Raw genomic sequence first — 7213 nt, 5'->3', positions numbered from 1 at the left:
CAGAGACGAAAAACATGGTTTCCAGTAAGCTTTGGTGTGATACTGAAAACATCTTTTGTTGATTTAAAGATAAAGAGTGTTTTGTACTGCATTAATACTGCTAAGCTGAATTTTAGGTATACCTGCACAGATTGTCAACTGAAAGCCCATCATTTTGGTACAAGATAATTAATCCTGTATAATTCTGTGATATTTTAGGAATATACTGTTTGTTAACGATTAAATGAAGATGGTTATTTTCAAAATTTTAAATACAATAACTTTAAAAATGCTATGAAGACAGTCGTTTCTATACTTTCTAATGTTTAATGTCATTGTATTCCCGATGAATGAGCATAAGAATGAGCTATGGTAGCCTGATTTGCCCATTTTTATTTATCTCATGGTTACTCTTTTTTAAAAATATATTTATTTATTTGTTTAGGCTGCACCGGGTCTTCCTTGCGGCATGCAGACTTAGTTGCATGCAGACTTCTTAGTTTCAGCATGCATGTGGGATCTAGTTCCCCAACCAGGGATTGAAACAGGCCCCGTGCGTTGGAAGCATGGAGTCTTACCCACTGGACCGCCAGGGAAGTCCTCCTCTCATGGTTACTCTTAAGGAAGGATTGTAGATCTACTGATTGCTGGGCCTGTCTTGGGGAAAATCATCTGTCCACTACTCAAATCACTTAGCTACTAAAATTGTTTCTCGGAATATGAACAACTTTCTATATTTTAATGTCTCCTTGAAGGAAGTAAATTTAGTACCATCCTTGTAGTGTTCAAGTCAGAAATTATAGAGTTGTGTCATTTGAGCCTGTAGACCATAAATAAGCCCCAAACTCTATTACTAAACATGTAGAATAAACTCAATACTGTAGCCTACAAGCATTTTCCTTCATTGTTCTCTTGTCCAATCACTACAAAAACTTTTATTGTGCCTAATTTATGTCAGACTCTATACTATGTATTAATAATTTTTTAAAAAAACAAAAAGTTTGTTTTCAAGGACTTTACAGTTTAGTGAGATTTGAAATACAGTTTGTTTGAAAATGCTATGGTAGAGTACCAAAAGAACATAGCAAAGAGGTACCTAATTGTGCCTGAGATGGCTTGGGAAGGTTTTTTGGATAAGATACTGATTGAATTAAGACTTAAAATTTTGTGTAAATTATTAGGGAAAACTTGGGGCAGGACAAGAAGATAAAAAGGATATTTGAGGCAGAAAACAGCATTTGCAAAGGAGTTTCAAGAGTGTGTGGTATATTATAATAATTTAAAAAACTGAATATTTAGGCATGGCAAGTAAACAGGAGCCTATTGATAGAATGAAGAAATATTTCTGGAAAGGCAAGGTCCAGGTCAAGAAGGGTCTTCAATAAAATCCTATAACTTAAAATTTTATTCTGAATATGACACATGGTCAGGCTGTTTAATGGTAGCCATACTACCATTTTCATTAAGCTGTAACATACATATAGCAAAATGCATTGTGTACAACTCTACAAAATTTTAATATATAAACACCTTTTTAACTATCACCCAGATTAAGATATAAATCATTTCCAGCATTCCAGGTTCTCTCACACCCCTTCTCTTTCTATAACCACCCCTCACCCAGGTAATGAGTATCCTAATTTATATTATCATGAATTAGTTTTGCCTGTTCTTGTACTCTTTTTAGACTCTCTTCTTTCACTCCACATAACATTTGTGAGATTCACCCATGTTAATGCATGTAGTACTGTTTATTTTCTCATTGCTGTGTAGTCTCTTGTACGATTTTATCACAGTTGCTTATCCATTCTTCTGCTCACTAACATTTACATTGTTTCCAATTTTTTGCTACAATAAAATGGAAGTACTATAAACATTCTTTGCATATGTTGATATGCTGCTTGCATTCTTTGATAGATGTACGCATTCTATTCTTTTGGGAGGATTCTCTTGGAGTGAAATTGAATGTCTAGGTTTAGTAGATAATGCCAAGAAGCTTTTCTACAGTGGTGTAAATGTACATGCTCACTAGCCATGTATGAGTAAGTTGATCCACATCTTCGTCAGTACCTGATTATTATTATTTTTTTGGCTGCGTTGGGCCTTTGTTGCGGTTCACGAGCTTCTCATCGTGGTGGCTTCTCTTGTTGTGGAGCACGGGCTCTAGGCGTGTGGGCTTCAGTAGTTGGGGCACACGGCCTTAGTTGCTCCATGGCATGTGGGATTTTCCCAGACCAGGGATCAAACCCATGTGCCCTGCATTGGCAGGAGGATTCTTAACCACTGTGCCACCAGGGAAGCCCCAGTACCTGATTATTTTTAGTTGTTTTCTCTCTTTCTTTTTTTTTTTTTTTTGGCTCCACCCGCACAGCTTGTGGGAATCCGAACCAGGGATCAAACCCATGTCCCTTGCAAAGGAAGCGCGGGGCCCTAATCACAGGACCACAAGGGAATTCCCTAGTCTTTTTTCATTACTAGCTATTCTGGTGGATGCAAAGTGATATTTCATTGTAGTTTTAAATTGCATTTCCCTGACAGTAATGATATTGATCCTTATTGGCTATTTGGATATCTTCTTTTAGAAACACTTGTTCAATTCTTTGGTCAATTTTTAAGTTAAAATTATTTTTTCCCTCTCTCTTATTTGTAGGAGCTTTTTGTAAACTCAGGATACAAGTACTTTGTTAGATGTATTTCTTGTGAATATCTTCTCTGGACTGTAACCTTCTTTTTCAGTGTTTTTGATGAACTGAAGTTTTTAACAAAGTTCAATTTATTAATTTTTATTTTAGAGATTTTAGAGTTAGTGTTTCTTTGTGTCCTGTTTAAATCTTTGCCTATCACAAAGTCATAAAGATATTATCCTATGTTTTCCTCTATAAACTTAATTGTTTTAGCCTTCACATTTAGATTCACAATTCATCTCAACTAATTCTTATGGATGGTAGGAATTAGGGGTTAAAGTTTCATTGTTTCTCAGATATCCACTTTATCTACCATCATTGTTTAAAAAATCTCCCCCCACTTAACTGCAGTTACACCTTCATTGTAAATCAGGTGACTGTATATATGTGACTCTATTTCTGAACTCTCTACTCTGTACCAATATTGGTCTGTATGTCTATTGTCTTAGTTCAGACTGCCATAACAAATTACCATTGATGCATGGCTTAAAAGACAGATATTTATTTCTCACAGTTCTGGAGGCTGGGAAGTTCAAGATCAACATGCCTACAGATCCAGTGTCTGGTGAGAGCCCACTTCCTAGTTTGCAGTTGGCTGTCTTCTCATTGTATCTTCACATGGTGGAGAGCAGAGAGAGAGAGAGCAAGCTCTTCTGTCTCTTTTAGTAAGGGCACTAATCCCATCCCTGAAGGCTCCATCCTCAAGATCTAACTACCCCAAGGGCCCTACCTCCTAATAATATCACATTGGGAGTTCAGATTTCAACATATAAATTTTGGGGGGACACAAATATCTATTCTTTTGCCAATACCAAAGTGTAGTAATTACTTTACCTTCATAGTAAGTCTTCAAATCTTGTTGTTCTTATTCAGGATTATCTTGGCTATCCCAAGTCCTTTGCTTTTCCATATAAATTTTAGAATCAGTTTGTCAATTACTACAAAATTGAGGCCTTCTGGGATTTTGATCGGGGCTGAATTTAATATATAGATAAAACTGTGGGGAATTGACATCTTAATAATAGTAAGGTTTTTTTCTTCATGAACATGGATTATCTCTCTTTTTATGAAGGTCTTTTTTTTAATTTCTGTAGGCAGTGTCTTGGACTTTTCAGTGTAGAGGTCTTTCACAACTTTTGTTAGATTTATTCCTAGGAATTGAGTTTTTTCACGTTATTGTCAATGGTATAACTTCATAAATTTCACTTTCCATTATTTGTAGCTAGCATATAGAAATACAATTAATTTTTATATATTAACCTTGTATCTAACTACCTTGCTAAATTCAGTTATTTTTGTAGATTTTCATGGGTTTTCTATATATATAATCATATTATCTGCAAATAATGCAACTTTTATTTCCTTTCCAATTTCATACATTAAATTTTTTTTTAGTACTGGCTAGAACCTCTAGTATAATACAGACATACATTGGAAATATTGCAGGTTTGGTTTCAAACTACCACAATAAAGCAAATATCTCAATAAAGCAAGTCACATAAATATTTTGGTTTCCCAGTACATATAAAAGTTATGTTTACACTATAGTGTAATCTATTATGTGTGAAAGAGCATTATGTCTAAAAAAAACCTATATGGATACCTTAATTTAAAAATACTTTATTGTTTAAAAAATACTAACAATCATCTGACAAGGCAGGGTTACCTTCAAGCTGGCAACATAAAACAAGTTGGTGAGTATTTACTCTTCCACTATAGTCTGAAAGAGTTTGTTAATATTGGTATTATTTCTTTCATTAAATGTTAGGAATAATTTACCAATGAAGCCATATATGCCTAGAACTTTCTTTGTGGAAAGAGTTTTAATTTTGAGCACAATTTCTTTAACAGATATAAGACCATTCCGATTTTGTTCCCTTTCTTCCTTCCTTCTTTTTTCTTTCCTTTATATATTTTGAAGTTATGTTTTTAGGTGCTTATATTTAGGATTGTTGTGTGTTCCTTTGAATCAATACTTTAAACATTATCAAATGTCTCCCTTTATATCTAGCAATACATCTTGCCTTAAAGTTTACTTTTTCTCACATTAATATAGCTGTGATAGTTTTCTTTTGGCTAGGGTTTATTTTCAACCTTTATCTGTTCTTATCTTTACAGCATGTCTCCTATAAACAGTAAATATTGGGGTGCTGTTTTTTCAGTCATTCTGACAATATTTATCTTTTAATCAGAATCTCCCTGTACATTTAAGTACTGATATATTTAGATTTAAAGCTATCGTATTTTTTGTTTCCTATTTGTCTCATCCAGTCTTTGTTTTCTTACTTCTCCTTTCCTATGGTATTCATCATCATCTTCTTCTTCTTTTGGACCAGTGAATTTTTACTTACACATTTTATGATACTATTGTATTAAGGATCACTTTGGAACAGGGTTTCCCCAATCTCAGCACTATTGACATTTTGGACCAGATAATTCTTTCTTATGGAGGCTGTCTTGTGCATTAAATGACATTCAGCAACATCTCTAACCTGTACCCAGTGGCAGCACCTTTCTCCCCACAAGTTGTGACATCCAAAAAAGTTCAAGACATTACCAAATATTCCCTGGGGTAGCCAAATCAACCCCGGTTGAGAACCACTGTTCTAGATTAGTGCTGTCCAATAGAAATATAATACAAGCCACAGATGTAATTTAAAATTTTCTAGTAGCCACATTAACAAAGCAAACAGAGAGAAGTGAAATTTCTTTAAAGAATATTTTTATTTAACAAAATATACCCAAGGTATTATCATTTCATAATATAATCAATAAAAAAATTGTTAGAGATATGCTACATTCTTTTTTCAAACTATGTCTTCCAAATCTGTGTTTTACTCTTACAGTACATCTCAACTTGAACTGGCCACATCAGGTACTTAATAGCAACATATGGCTAGTAGCTACCAAATGGACAATACTCTAGAGACCTCCGTATTTATCCTTGACTTATAATCATTAGTAGGTAAGTCAATAAATACAGTCAAAAGTAAATCAAAACTTCTAGCACAATAGAAGAACCTTACAATAGTTTAACTCCATCTATCTCCCATCTTCCCCATGTGGCATTGTTATCATGTATTTTATTTCTATATATGTAATAAACCCCACAAGACAATATATTGTTAGTGTTGTCTTTTGAAAAAAATCGGTATGCTTTTGCACTAACCCATATATTTACACTTCACTCCATTCTGCAGCTCTGTATTTCTTCTGGGATAATTTTCCTTCAGCCTGAAGATCTTTTAGGATTTATTGTTGTGTGAGTCTCCTGGCAACAAATTCATTTAGCTTGCTTTCTGTCTTTATTTTACTTCATTTTGAAGAATATTTTTGTTGGGTACAGAATTCTAGGTTGGGAGTTATTTTCTTTTAGCAATTTAATTATTGCCATTCCGTGATATTTTCACCTTCTGCTGAAAGTCAATTAGAAATCTTATTGTTGCTCTTTTAAAGGGAATGCCTCCTTTTCTCTGGATGCTTTTAAGATTTTAAGTTTCCTTCCTCTGATTTCAGCAATTTTACTAAATTGTATCTGGGAATGATTATCTTTGCATCTACCCTGAAGCTCTTGAATCTGTGTATTGCTATCTTTTAATCAATTTTGGAAAGTCCTGATCATTATCTCTTCAAATATTGCTTCAGCCCCATTTTTTTCTCTTCTCCATTCATGACTCCAATTATATGTGTGTTAGACTACTTGACTGTGTATACACATCTTTTATTACTCTTCTGTTTTTCTCAGTCTTTTTTCTTTCTGTGCTTCAGTATAGATATTTTCATTGGACCTGTTTTTGAATTCACTAGTCTTTCTAGTCTGCTTTTAAATGCATTTAATGAGTTCATTATTTCAGTTATTGTATTTTTCATTTCTGGATTATCCATTTGATGATCTTTTTTATGAATTTTAACTCACTCGAAGTTCTCCACAATTTCAACCACTTTTTAAAAACCTCATCTTTAAGTTTTAAAAACATATTTGTAATAGTGATTTTAAACTCCTTGTCTGCTTTCAACATGTGGATCATTTCTGGTTCTGACTCTATTTGTTATCTTGATTATTGGTGTCTCTTTTTTTCTCTTTATATGTATTGTAATTTTTAATTATATGCAGACATTGTCTTAATAGACCATAGAGAATACTGGTGATGTTATTTTCCAGAGATAGTTCACTCTTTTCTCTGCTAAATAAAGGAGTAAGGTGAAGATTACCTCAGTAAAATCTGGATTGAGCTAGGTTGGAGCTGAGTTTCAGTTTTAATGAAACTCAATCCACCTCTGAGGTGGCCCTTTTGAGCTTTCAATTGAAAGCTAGGTAGGTCTTCAGTACTCACTTACTGTGGGAAAAGCCTGAAACACCATTGGAGATTCATCCAGAAGTTTGGATATCATGAAACCACAAAAGATTTTACTCTACCTTTTCAATTTAACCCCATCCTCAAGTGTGACCTTCCCACGTTGTTGATTGAAAGCCAAGTGAGTTTCTGTCTCCGCAGTCCTGAATTTTCTTTGGAAATTTCTTTGAAAACTTTGTAGTTTTGAACTTAATT

Source organism: Pseudorca crassidens, chromosome 2, assembly GCF_039906515.1.
Source record: "Pseudorca crassidens isolate mPseCra1 chromosome 2, mPseCra1.hap1, whole genome shotgun sequence".
NCBI lineage: Eukaryota > Metazoa > Chordata > Mammalia > Artiodactyla > Delphinidae > Pseudorca > Pseudorca crassidens.
Note: the sequence above shows the minus strand (reverse complement) of the source record.